Source organism: Phragmites australis, chromosome 5, assembly GCF_958298935.1.
Source record: "Phragmites australis chromosome 5, lpPhrAust1.1, whole genome shotgun sequence".
NCBI lineage: Eukaryota > Viridiplantae > Streptophyta > Magnoliopsida > Poales > Poaceae > Phragmites > Phragmites australis.
The window spans coordinates 8,976,910-8,991,019 of NC_084925.1; positions in this window are offsets into that span (position 1 = coordinate 8,976,910).

Here is a 14,110-nt window from a genome sequence, read left to right on the forward strand (position 1 = left end):
AGAGATTCGGCCGGGGGGATGATTCTGAATAAGTTTGCTGGAGAAATAAATGGACGTAAATGTGATGGCAGGTGGGGTGGAATGATCTAATGCAGAAAAGAGTAAATGCGCTGGGGGATTTTTAGACAGGTTCGGGCCGCACTGCGCATAACACCCTACTCCTGTGTGGATGCTATAAATGCCCTAAGAATGCCCCTCAGTAATGTGCTAGTTACAAGAATGCATGTCTATCCTAGAGCCTTGGGCTCCTTGTTCTTCGGTTTCTATGCTCTTACGAAGGTATTCTTCGATCTCTGTTGTACTTTGTGTGTGCCTGTCTGAGAGTTCGAGCGTTGTCTTCCAACTTACTGCCTTTGTCCGTGCCTACCGGCTCCTTAAATACCCGCCGGTGGTCGCGTGCCCCGAATGGGAGGGCGTGAGTTCCAAGGAGCCATAAATGGAAAAGGCGTCATCATAGCCTCTGCGCGAAGTGATGGGGGTTGAAAACGCGCCCCGCGCCCGGTCTTCAGTCGTCATGATGGCGCTGGCAACGGGTGCCGTGGTCTTGTTCGCCTGCCACAACAGCGCGGCAGACGGAACACCTCGGGCCTCGTGACGCTATCCCGAGGTGCGCCGGATGGCACGGGATGGGACCCGTGCATTAAATGTCCCCACACCCTTCTGCCAGAAGATGGCAGGGACTGACACCGAGCGTGGCGGGAGCAGTTGGAGGTGACAGGCCACGCGCGCCCTTAAATGCGGCATTGGGCGTTTCACTGGCTGACACCTCATCACTGGACCCCTGTGGGGGCCACTGACGGGGGGCTTCCTGGGTCATCGGGGAACCGAGTGCTCGGGGGTCACTGTTCAGGACCCGAGCACTCTCTCCCGAAAACGTCCTTCCTTGGTCCTCGTGGAACCAAGTGCTCGGGGGCCACTGTTCATGGCCCGAGCACTCTCTCCCGATCTTGACTGTATGGATCCTCAGGGAACTGAGTGCTCGGGGGCCGCTGCTCGCAGCCCCGAGCACTCTCTCCCGGAACTTCCTTCCCTGGGTCCTCGGGGCACTCGAGTGCCCGGGGGGGCACTGCTCGTAGCCCCGGGCACACCCCTCCCGGTACTCGGTTCTCCTGGTCGTCGGGGGACTTGGGTGCTCGGGGGTCACTGTTCACCTCCTCGAGCACTCTTTTCCCAGTCACTTAGTCTTCACAGATCATCGGGGAATCCGGGCACTCGGGGACCACTGACTGTGGTGCCGAGCGCCCTCTCCCGGGACTTAGTCTTTTTTACCTCACGGAGATGACCCCGCGGGAGGGTGCCACGTGGTGGATTACTGGCCCAGCCTCAGGATTCGGGGACCCTTGGTTCCTGATTCACCGACAGCAGCCCCGGGGCCCATTGGCAGGTGATGGCCCAGAGACTGCGGATGGGCCCTTCGTCGTCATCGAGGCTGAACCCAGCACCAACGCCACGCGGGCGCTTTCAGGCGCTGGCCTCTTCAGCCCGGGTTTCTGGTACGGTCCAACGGGGAGGTGAATGGACGCGCGTCCAGCCAACTCCCGAGGCGCATGATAACGAGGTGGGCGGCGTGTGCGGCAACCGCGCTGATCAAAGAAAGTGCGACTGGCAACCGCTGACAACCGCGCGGCCCGAGGGAGATTCACCTGGCGGTTGCGTTGGCCGAGGAAATCATCTCGTCGAGCGAGAAGAAGCCACCCGCCTGGGTGAGATATCGCGACGGCGGGCCACCAAGGTGCTTGCCAGGGAGAGATTGGTGCGGGCTCGGGAGGACGCGATCCTGTCGCGCGAGAGGGCGGTGGAGGCCTCCCAGGCGGACTTAGCCCGCCAGAAGGACGAGGTTGAGCAGAGCCGCGCTGAGCTCCAGCGTCGGGAGAAGGAAATCGCGATTCGCGAGACCAACTTCGGCATCACGGCGACGGCTCTGGACGCCCGGGAGGAGCTACTGACCCGCCGGGAGGCGGAGGTTGCCGAGGCATCGGCGGCCTTAACAGCTCGGGAGGAGCGGGCCGCCATGTGGGAGTCAGAGCTAACTGTTCGAGAGCAGGCCCTCTCTGCCCTCTCCGAGGTGAAGAAGCAAGCCGAAGTCTCGGCGCCTGGCGTCGTCCCGACCAGCACGGCCGAGGGACTGAGCTTGGAGGAGCGGCTGCAGATCCTGAAGGACGAGCTCGAGACCGTCAGCACCGAGCGGACCAATGTGAAGCTGATGATGGGAGACATCCTTCGGCAGGCACGGAGGTCCGTGAGGGTGGCTGGGCTCGGGCGAGTCCACGTGGGCGAGAAGGGGATGGAGCGAGCTACCATCAGCCACATCGCCCTCGGCTTCGAGGAGATCAGCCAATCACTCAAGGCACTTCCCCAGGCCGTGCAGCAGCTAGCTGCCCGGGAAGGGCATGGCCTAGCCTAAGCGGTGGCCGAGCACGTCTTGGCATGCTACCGGAGCCGGGACCCGAACTTCTCGTTGGAGCCAGCTCGGGAAGGGGTGGTCAGGGCCGAGGAGGAGGCTACCCGGGAAGCTGTCCAGGGCGTCGCCGCCGAGGTGGCGGCTTGTTTCATGAGGGATCCACCGCCGCCGCCGGACGCGGGCAGCAGCGGCGAGGAGTCCCCGCTACCTTCCGAGCCTGATGACTCAGACTTAGATTAGGCTTTTGTAATTTTTTCTTTTTCTTTGACTTGATGTAAATATGGGAGTGATCCCTCAGAATAGTTGTCCTTCTTTTGGAATATAATGGAAGCCTTTCTTTGGGGTCGCAACTCCGGTGTTCTCTGCTTGATGAAGTCTCTGTTCTTTTCACTTGATGTCCCGAGGAGTACTCAGTCGAACCGAGCCCGACCTTTCCCTCCCCGAGAACGAAGTCACCCCGACCTCTCAATGCCCGAGTAGTGAGGCCTTCTTCGCGCGTTCAGCCCCCGAGTCCTCGCGAGTCCACAGCGTCTAAGTCAAGAGACAAAGGCACGAACTTCCTTGCTCGGGAGATAGGTTGATCCAGCACGGGGCACGCCACGACCAGTGAACACTTTCCCATTCTGTGACCACTCAAACAAGCAGACCGGAGACACGTGCGGTGCCCGGGCTAGGACGGACCGAACACCGACAGCCCGCCCCCAGGGTCTAGGCTCCCGACCGCTCTTTCCTCGAGCGGTGAGATTACCCGAGAACCCTAGAGGCTCGGTAGTGCCCGGGGCCTTTTAAGCGGACCGAACACCACGACCACCATGAAGGACTTCAGTCAGACATTGGATTCGTACGGTACACCTCTCTACTGTCCGTTCTGTTGTTCCAGGAAAAGCGGACACGTGGGCAGGGTTTTGTGCGCGAGGAGACCATCTTGCTGAATAGATTAGAATATGAGGGGCCCCGAGGATAACTCGGGAACAGTAGATTACTGAATGTAAATTCATATGACTTTAACCACTCACTGGACAGCTGTCAGCTTTTCGGCCGACCGATCCAGGAGAGGCATATGCTCCGAGCTCGGGGTGCCCGGGAACTTGGTTCCTTCGGTTGGAGCGCCCGAGCACTGGGAAGCATGATGGGGAGCCCGGGGTTAGGCGGTCCTGACCACTCATGCCCGAGTGGTAGGACCACCCGAGGACCCTTAGGCCTGAGCAGCGACTTGGGCACTGGAGCCCTTGCGGTCGAGCTGCTTTTGCTCTTGGTTGCTAATATGTGACTTGAGAAAATAGAAAGATTCTTTGCTTGGTGCGCTCTGTTAGTGCGGTACTCATTATAAACTGCTCTCATTTTCGACCCGAGACCTCTCGAATACCCGGACCGGCGGACTATACAGGCAGAGGCATAACCCAGAGGTCCTATGGTTCGATGGCGCCCGGGTATGACAGACCAGACCAAGCACCGACAGCCCACTCCTGGGGCCTAGGCTCCGGACTACTCTTTGCTCGAGCGATAGGATTACCTGAGAACCCCAGGGACTCGGTGATGCCCGAGGGACTTCCACGACAGCGAACACCACAGCCTACCACGACAGACATAGGTCAGCAGCAACTGCCCGCGCGCATTCCGATCGGGATTCTTTTATCAACGGGGAAAAAGAGAGAGCAAGTTTTTCTTGCACAATCGAGCATCTCACCAGACAGATTAAACATATGGTTTCCAGAAAAAATAAAATTTGACATAAGAACTGGACATTGATAACATATATATTGTATTGAAAATTTTTACAAGACTGGGTGACTTACCCGGTTAGTGGTAGCCCCCGGCCAACTTGGGCGGGGGGGGGGGGGGGGAGCCCCTGCCTGGTTGGCCTGAGCACGCATACATGCCATCTACGGGAAGAACTTTCGCGGATGCTCGATGTTCCACGCATTGGGGAGCGGCTGCCGGTCCTCTGCAGCCAACCGAAAGGAGCCTTCTCGCGGGACACCGATCACGGCAAAGGGGCCTTCCCACATAGGGGACAGTTTATTCCTTCCTTCGCGCGATTGGACGCCTCAGAGAACTAGATCCCCCACCTCGAGAGACCGGGCCCGGACGTGACGCTAATGATAGCGTCGTAGGTTTTGCTGGTAGCGGGCTGCTCGGACGACGGCACACCGCCGACGCTCTTCTAAGTAGTCGACGTCGTCACGCCTTCGTTGTTCCTGTTCGCCTTCAGAGTAGGCATGCACCCGAGGGTAAGCCAAGAGTGAGCTCAGAGGGGAGGACCGCCTCGGTGCCGTACACAAGGAAGAAAGGAGTCTCCCCGGTAGCGCGACTTGGCGTGGTCCGGTTGGCCCATAGCACGACAGGCAACTCATCGATCCACCCTTTCCCGTGCTTTGTGAGCACGTTGTAGGTCCGGGTTTTGAGCCCCTTCAGTATCTCTGCATTGGCGCGCTCGACCTGCCCATTGCTCCGAGGATGAGCGACGGAGGCGAAGCAGAGCTTGATGCCGAGGTCCTCGCAGTAGTCCCCGAACAGGGCACTTGTGAACTGAGTGCTGTTGTCGGTGATGATCCGGTTCGGGACGCCGAAGCGACTGGTGATACCGCAGATGAACTGGAGCACCGTGTTCTTGATAACCTTGAGGACTGGAACCGCCTTCGGCCACTTAGTAAATTTGTTGATGGCGACATAGAGGTACTCATAGCCCCCAATTGCTCGGGGGAATGGACCCAGAATGTCTAGCCCCCAGACCACAAAGGGCCATGACAGGGGGATGGTTTGAAGAGCCTGAGCTAGCTGGTGAATCTGCTTTGCGTGGAACTAGCACGCCTTGCAGCGCCGAACCAACTCAGAAGCATCCTCGAGAGCTGTAGGCCAGTAGAAACCTTGCCGGAAGGCCTTCCCGACCAATGTGCGGAACGATGCATGGCCACCGCACTCGCCCTCGTGGGCCTCAAGGAGAAGCTCGCCGCCTTCTGCACGGGTGATGCATTTCAGGAGGACGCCACCTGCGCCGCGCCGGTAGAGACCCCATCTACTATGGCATAGCGTTTGGACTGCCGAGCAATTCTTTTGGCAGAGGCATCATCCCCGGGGAGGAACTTTTCTTTCAAGTACCCTCGGATCTCGTCCATCCACGAGTTATCTTGAGAACTGCCAGCAAGCGCAACACGTTCGCCGGGCGGCGGCACCCTGTCGGGGCTTCCCACTGAGGGCGCCGCGGGGGTCCCCTGAATTAGGCTCGAGGTTTCCCCTTCCTCCTATTTGGCAGGCAGGACGGAAGGCCGTGTGAGTCTTTCTTCAAAGACTCCAGCAGGGACGCGCGCACAGGAGGAGGCCAGGCGAGAAAGGTCATCGGCCAGAGAGTTGTCGCGGCAAGAGATGTACCGCAGCTCCAGGCCATCGAAGTGCCTCTCCAGCTTCCTGACTTCCGCCACGTACGCCGCCATTTGAGGATCCGTGCATTGGTATTCTTTCGACACCTGGTTGACCACCAGCTGGGAGTCTCCCTTGACCAAGAGGTAACGAATCCTGAGGCCCACCGCGGCCTGGAGGCCAGCAATGAGGCCTTCATACTCTGCCATGTTGTTGGTTGCTCAGAACTGCAGCTGCACGACGTAACGGGGTTCTTCACACGTTGGGGAGGTGAGAATCACTCCAGCCCCCGCGCCTTTCAGCGTGAGGGAACCGTCGAAGTGCATAATCCAGTGACCGGGCGCATCGTGCCCGGGATATGCGGGGATCTCTTCTTGGTCGATATCGGGAACGGGCGTCCACTCTACCACGAAGTCGGAGAGCACATGGCTTTTGATCGCCTGGCGACTGACAAAGTGCAGGTCGAACTCCGCCAGCTCCACCGCCCACTTGACGATGCGCCCGGTGCCTTCTCGGTTTCGGAGGATGGGCCCCAGTAGGTACGTGGTAACCACCGAGACCTTGTGCATCTGGAAGTAGTGGCGCAGCTTTCGGGAAGCAACGAGCACGACGTAGAGCAGCTTCTGGGCTTGGGGGTATCTTGTCTTGGCATCCCGGAGGACTTCACTGACGAAGTACACCGATCGCTGCACGCGGCGGGCCCGGACTGCGGCTTCACCCGAGGGCCTGTCACAGCCCCCGAGCTCGGCGACGTGGTCAGAGCTGGCTGAGTACTCGGGCTTGACTCCCTGGTCGGGAGGAGCCAAGTGCTTGGGCTCGACTCCCTGGTCGGGAGGAGCCGAGTGCTCGGGCTCGACCCCCTACTCGGGGGGAGCCGTGAAGAATGGGGAGTGCTCGGGGGCGATCGGGAGCTGGGACCCAGCACCTCGCCCCGAGCACTCATCGCGCTCCACCACCAGTACCATGCTCACGACCTGAGGAGTGGTCGAGACGTAGAGCAGTAGTGGCTCGCGCTCCGAGGGAGCCACCAGTACGGGCGGCGAGGTGAGATATTTCTTCAGATCGCGGAAGGCCTGCTCGGCCTCCGGCGTCTAGTCGAAGCGACCGGTTTTCTTCAGGAGCTTGAAGAGGGGGAGTCCTCGCTCCCCGAGTTTGGAGATGAAGCGCCCGAGGGCCACCATGCAGCCGGCGAAACGCTGAACCTCCTTCAGTCGAGCCGGGGGTCGCATCTGCTCGATGGCCTGGATCTTCTCTGGGTTGGCCTCGATACCTCGGCTGGAGACCAAGAAACTGAGGAGCTTGCCCGCAGGTACCCCGAAGATGCACTGGAAAGAAGACCCAGCGTTGTGCAAACCAAAAGACATCGATACATAGCAATAAGTCCCCACCGGAGTGGTAAAAGAAGTTTTTTCTTCATCCTCTATGGCCATGCAAATTTGGAGATAACCAGAGTTTGCATCTAAAAAACATAAAAGATCACACCCCGTGGTTGCATCTACAATCTGATCTATGCGGGGTAAAGGAAAAGGATCTTTTGGGCAAGCCTTGTTTAGGTCGGTGTGGTCCACGCACATGCGCAGCTTGCCGTTAGCCTTTGGGACGATGACTGGGTTCGCCAGCCACTTGGGGTGGAGGACTTCTCGGATGAATCCGGCGTCAAGGAGCTTACTGACTTGCTCCTGGATGAACTCCTGGTGCTCAGGCGCCTGCTGCCGGACTTTCTGCTTCACCAGCCGTGTCTCCGAGAGCACAGCCAGGTGGTGCTCGATCACCTCCCTAGGGATCCCGGGCATATCGGACGGCTGCCATGCAAACACGTCGACGTTAGCCGGAGGAAGGCGACGAGCGCGCTTTCCTATTTGCCGCCCAGGTCACCGCCGATTCGAACGACCTTGGAGGCGTCTTCGCCCACCACAACCTCCTTCGTAGGAACGGAGGCGTCGGCAGCGAGTCGGGGTTTGGATGAAGAGGGTCCCGGGCCCCCTGGATGACCTTCGACCTCGGCCCGAGCTGACACCAAGGTCAAGTATAACTGCTCGGCGCAGGAGACGGCGCTACTGGTCTCAGCGGACACGGAGATGGGGCCCGCTGGGCCTGGTATCTTAACCGTGAGGTACGCGTAGTGCGAGGCCACCATGAACCGAGCGAGCGCCGGGCGCCCGAGGATGGCGTTGTAGGGGAGGGGGAGCTCCACGACGTCGAAGATGACATTCTCCGTCCGAAAGTTGTCCTGGCTCCCGAATGTCACGGGCAGCTCGACCTGCCCGAGGGGCAGGGAGTGCCCGGGTGTCACCCCGTAAAAGGGGAGCGACGGCTTTAGGCGCCTGGAGGGCACCTGCAGCTTCTCGAAAGCCTCCCTGGAGAGGAGGTTAAGGCCTGCGCCCCCGTCGATCAGCACTCTGCTGACCTTCACATTGCAGATGGTGGGGGACACTACCAGGGGTAGTCGCCCCACGCCTGCAGTACTGGTGGGGTGGTCGGCCAAGCTGAACATGATCGGGGCATTCGACCACTTCAGGGGCCTTGCGGCCTCTTCGCTCGGGGTCGCCGAGCACACCTCGCGCCGCATGGACTTGACGCTGCGGTGGGAGGAGGGCGTGTACGCGCCTCCGTCGATGAAGGCGACAGTGTGCTCGGGTTCCTGGAAGCCGAGCTCTTGGTTGTCGGGGGCGGCTCTGTCATCGCCACCCCTGCAGGGCTCCTCGCGGTCCCTCTGGTGCTGCTCGATGAGGCCCTTGACCGTGCGGCACTCTGTGAGGTCATGCCACCTGGTCTGGTGGATCTGGCACCACTTCCCCGGCTCAGGCCTCGCGGGAGCGGAGGCCCTCGTCGGAGTGGGAGCCCTTGCGGGAGCCGGAGCCCTAGGAGGGGCTCGAGCCGGAGCCCTCTCAGGCGTAGGCCGTCTGTCGGCGGCCGCCCGGCGTGCTTGCCGGCGGTCGAGGTTCCTGGGCCAGCCCATGGGTAGGGCCCTGGGCTGGCTCGACGGGGACAGCCGCGTGCCTCCTTCTCTTTTTCTTTTCCAGCCTGTCGGAGTGGGAAGGACCTGGATGATCGGCGGCGGGATGCTCAGGGCACGGAAAATGCCATGCCCGAGCCTCCGCTGCCTTAGCGCACTTGTCGGCCAGCACGAAAAGCTCCGTGGTGGTTTCAACCTCGTGTGTGCCCAGCTTCTCGAGCATCCGCTCGTCGCGGACACCCTGCCGGAATACGACAATGATAGTGTGGGGGGTTATCCACAGGATGGTGTTGCGGACTTGGCTGAATCGCTGTATGAAGCACTGCAGCGTCTCCCCCTCCTGCTGCTTGATGGCGTGGAGGTCGCACTCCAGGCCGGGGCGCATGAATGTGCCCTGAAAGTTAGCCACAAACTGGTGGCAAAGATCATCCCAGGAACCGATGGACCCTGGGAGTAAGTTCATAAGCCAAGAGCGGGCAGAGCCCCTCAAGGTGACATGAAAGTAGTTGGCCATCACCTTTTCACTGCCGCCAGCCGCGTGGACAGCAGTGGTGTATATTTGGAGGAACTCGACGGGGTTGATGGACCCGTCGTACTTCTCCGGCAGTTCTGGCCGGAACTTGGTGGGCCATTTGACCCGGCGGAGCTCGCTGGTGAAGGCACGCCAGCCTGTGCCGTACCCTGTGGCGCGGGCAGCGCCCTTAGGCGATGAACGCCGGCGAGTCGGGGAGCCCCGGCGATCATGGGCCGGCAAGGAGGAGGCCTAGTCCTCCGCTTCAGCCTCATGCCGAGTCTCCCGCTGGCGCTCGAGGGTGACACGCGCGTCTTCGACGGCCCTCCACTCATTGAGGTGTAAGCGGATGTCCTGAGCTCCGGTAGTGGCCAGGGGGGCGGCGCTCCGCTTGGAGGCCCCCCGGCCAGTGCGACCGCCACCTGATGATGGGCCGGTCTTAGCTGCGCCGCGGTGTGAGGTAGCGCGGGAGCTTTCGGCCAGCACCTGGCTGTGAGCAGTGCCGACCAAGGCGACCACCTCCTGGAGCCAGCGGCCTTCCGAAGTTTCCCCCGTCGCCTGGACTGGCGGGTGCCTGAGGAGAGCTTGCGCTGCAAGCAGCGCACTCCCAGGACTGGCCTCGCCGAAGGCGAGCCAATGCCGCAACGGTGCCCGGCGCTGTCCAGACGTGGATCTGGCGGCAGGAGTTTCGGCCACCTGCTGAGGGTTAGACGGTGCGCCAGCGATGACAGCAGCGGCCCTGCTGGGCCCAGCGCCATGGTCCTCCTAAGAGGGGAACGCCGTGCGTGCAGACCGAGGCTACTGCTAGGAAGCAGCAGCGATTGGGGCCTCATGAGAGAGGGGAAAACAAACAAACAAATTCAGGGATGCAACCCCCCCTACCTGGCGCGCCAGCTGTCGGAGGGTTAGCTCCTATCGCAGGGATCCTGAGGGACCCCTTTTAGAGATTCGGCCGGGGGGGATGATTCTGAATAAGTTTGCTGGAGAAATAAATGGACGTAAATGTGATGGCAGGTGGGGTGGAATGATCTATTGCAAAAAAGAGTAAATACGCTGGGGGATTTTTAGACAGGTTCGGGCCGCACTGCGCGTAACACCCTACTCCTGTGTGGATGCTATAAATGCCCTGAGAATGCCTCTCAGTAATATGCTAGTTACAAGAATGTCTATCTATCCTAGAGCCTTGGGCTCCTTGTTCTTCGGTTTCTATGCTCTTACGAAGGTGTTCTTCGATCTCTGTTGGACTTTGTGTGTGCCTGTCTGAGAGTTCGAGCATTGTCTTCCAACTTACTGCCTTTGTCCGTGCCTACCGGCTCCTTAAATACCCGCCGGCGGTAGCGTGCCTCGAATGGGAGGGCGCGAGTTCCAAGGCGCCATAAATGGAAAAGGTGTCATCGTAGCCTCTGCGCGAAGTGACGGGGGCTGAAAACGCGCCCCGCACCCGGTCTTCAGTCGTCATGATGGCGCTGGCAATGGGCGCCCTGGAGAGGGCCCACCTGGCAGCCGCAGAGCGGCCCGGTGTGTCCGCCCGGTCTTGTTCGCCTGCCACAGCAGCGCGGCAGACGGAACGCCTCGGGCCTCACGACGCTATCCCGAGGCGCACCGGATGGCACGAGATGGGACCCGTGCATTAAATGTCCCCACGCCCTTCTGCCAGAAGATGGCAGGGACTAACACCGAGCGTGGCGGGAGCAGTTGGAGGTTACAGGCCACGCGCGCCCTTAAATGTGGCATCGGGCCTTTCACTGGCTAACACCTCATCGCTGGACCCCTGTGGGGGCCACTGACGGGGGGCTTCCTGGGTCGTCGTGGAACCGAGTGCTCGGGCCGTGAACAGTGACCCCCGAGCACTCTCTCCCGAAAACGTCCTTCCTTGGTCCTCGGGGAACCGAGTGCTCGGGGGCCGCTGGTCGCAGCCCCGAGCACTCTCTCCCAGAACTTCCTTCCCTAGGTCCTCGGGGCACTCGGGTGCCCGGGGGGTCACCGCTCGCAGCCCCGGGCACGCCCCTCCCGGTACTCGGTTCTCCTGGTCGTCGGGGGACTTGGGTGCTCGGGAATCACTGTTCACCTCCCCGAGCACTCTCTTCCCGGTCACTTAGTCTTCGCAGATCATCGGGGAACCCGGGCACTCGGGGACCACTAACTGTGGCTCCGAACACCCTCTCCCAGGACTTAGTCTTTTTACCTCGCGGAGATGACCCCGCGGGAGGGTGCCACGTGGCGGATTACTGGCCCGGCCTCAGGATTCGGGGACCCCTGGTTCCTGATTCACCGACAGCGGTCCCGACCACTCTTTGCTCAAGTGGTAGGATTATCCGAGAACCCCAGAGGCTCGATAGTGCTCGAAGTACTGCCATGCAGCCGGACACCACAGCCTACGACAACAGACTTAAGTCAGCAGCTACTGCCTGCGCGCATATCGACTGGGATCCGTTTTTATCAACGGAAAAATGAGAGAGCATTTTTTCTCGCACAAATCGAGCATCTCACCAAACAAATTAAACATATGGATTCCAAAGAGAAAGCTCGGAATAAGAGTGTATATTGACAATTTTGTACAGAAGTGGTAACTTACATGGTTGGTGGCAGCCCCCGGCTAACTTGGACGGGGGACCCCTGGCCTGGTTGGCCCGAGCATGAACATGTCCACCTAGGGATAAAATTTGTGCAGATGCTCGATGTTCCACGCATTTGGAGTGGCTACCTGTCTTCTGTGGCCAGCCGAAACGAGCCTTGTCGCGGGACACCGGTCACGATGAAGGGGCCTTCCCACATAAGGGAGAGTTTATTCTTTCCTTTGCGCGTTTGAGTGTGTCGGAGAACTAGATCCCCAACCTCGAGTGACCAAGCCCGGATGTGACGCTGATGATAGCGCCGCAGGCTCTGCTGGTATCTAGCTGCTCGGACGGCGGCTCGTCACCGGTGCTCCTCCAAGTACTCGATGTCATCGCGTCTTCACTGTTCCTGTTCGCCTTCTGAGTAGACAGTCACCCGAGGAGAGCTGAGAGTGAGCTCGGAGGGGAGGACCACCTTGGCGCTGTACACGAGGAAGAACGGAGTCTCCCCGGTGGCGTGGCTTGGCCCATAACACAGTAGGCAGCTCATCGATCCACCATTTCCCGTGCTTTGCGAGCACGTCGTAGGTCCGGGTTTTGAGTCCTACAGTATCTCAACATTTTCACGCTCGACCTGCCCATTGATCCGAGGATGAGCGACAGAGGCGAAGTAGAGCTTGATGCCAAGGTCCTCGCAGTAGTCCCCGAACAGGGCACTGGTGAACTAGGTGCCATTGTCGGTGATGATCCTGTTCAGGACGCTGAAGCGACTTGTGATACCACGGATGAATTAAAGCATCGTGTTTTTAGTAACCTTGATAATTGGGACTGCCTCTGGCCACTTGGTGAACTTGTCGATGGCGACGTAGAGGTACTCATAGCCTCCGATTGCTCGGGGGAATGGACCCAGGATGTCCAGCCCCCAGACCGCGAAGGGCCATGATAGGGGGATGGTATGGAGAGCCTGAGCTGGCTGGTGAATCTGCTTTGTGTGGAACTGGCACGCCCTGCAGCGCTGAACCAACTCGGAAGTGTCCTGGAGAGCTGTAGGCCAGTATAAGCCTTGCCGAAAGGCCTTCCCGACCAGCGTGCGGAACGATGCATGGACACCGCACTCGCCCTCGTGGATCTCAGCGAGGAGCTCACTGCCTTCTGCCCGGGTGATGCATTTCAGGAGGACACCGTCCGTGCCGCGCCGGTAGAGATCCCCATCTACTATGGCATAGCGTTTGGACTGCCGTGCAATCCTCTCCGCAGAGGCATCATCCCCGGGAAGGATGTTTTCTTTCAAGTACCCTCGGATCTCGTCGATCCACGAGGCATCTTGAGAACCACCGGCAAGTGCAGCGCACTCGCCGGGCGGCGGCACCCTGATAGGACCTCCCACTGAGGGTGCTGCCTGGGTCCCCTCAACTAGGCACGAGGGTTCCCCTTCATTCTGGTCGGCAGGAGGGACGGATGGCCGTGTGAGCCTTTCCTCAAAGGCTCCGGTTGGGATGAGCGCCCGGGCAAAGGCCAGGCGAGAGAGGTCATCGGCCAGAGTGTTGTCGCGGCGAGGTATGTACCGCAGCTCCAGGTCGTCGAAGTGCCTCTCCAGCCTCCTGAATTCCGCCACGTACGCCGCCATCTGAGGATTCACGCATTGGTATTCCTTGGATACTTGGTTGACCACCAGCTGGGAGTCTCCCTTGACCAGCAAGCGCCGAATCCTGAGGCCCACCGCTGCTCGGAGGCCAGCGATGAGGCCCTCATACTCCGCCATGTTGTTGGTTGCTCGGAAGTGCAGCTGCACGACATACTGGAGTACTTCACCCGTTGGGGAGGTGAGCACCACTCCAGCCCCTGCGCCTTTCAACATGAGGGAGCCGTCAAAGTGCATGACCCAGTACCCGGGCCCGTCTTGCCCAGGGTATGCGGAAATTTCTTCATTGTCGATCTCGGGGACCGGTATCCACTCCGCCACAAAGTCAGACAGAGCCTGGCTTTTGATTGCCTAGCGACTGACGAAGTGCAGGTCGAACTCTGCCAGCTCCACTGCCCACTAGACGATATGCCCAGTGCCTTCTCGGTTCCGGAGGATCAGCCCCAATGGATATGTAGTTACCACCGAGACCTTGTGCGCCTGGAAGTAGTGGCGCAGCTTCCGGGACGCGACGAGTACGGCATAGAGCATCTTCTAGGCTTGGGGATACCTTGTCTTGGTGTCTCGGAGAACTTCACTGGTGAAGTACACCGGTTGCTGTACACGGCAGGCCCGAATTGAGGCCTCGCCCGAGGGCTTATCACAGCCCCCGAGCTTGGCGCAGTGGTCGGGGCCGGCCGGGCTCTCG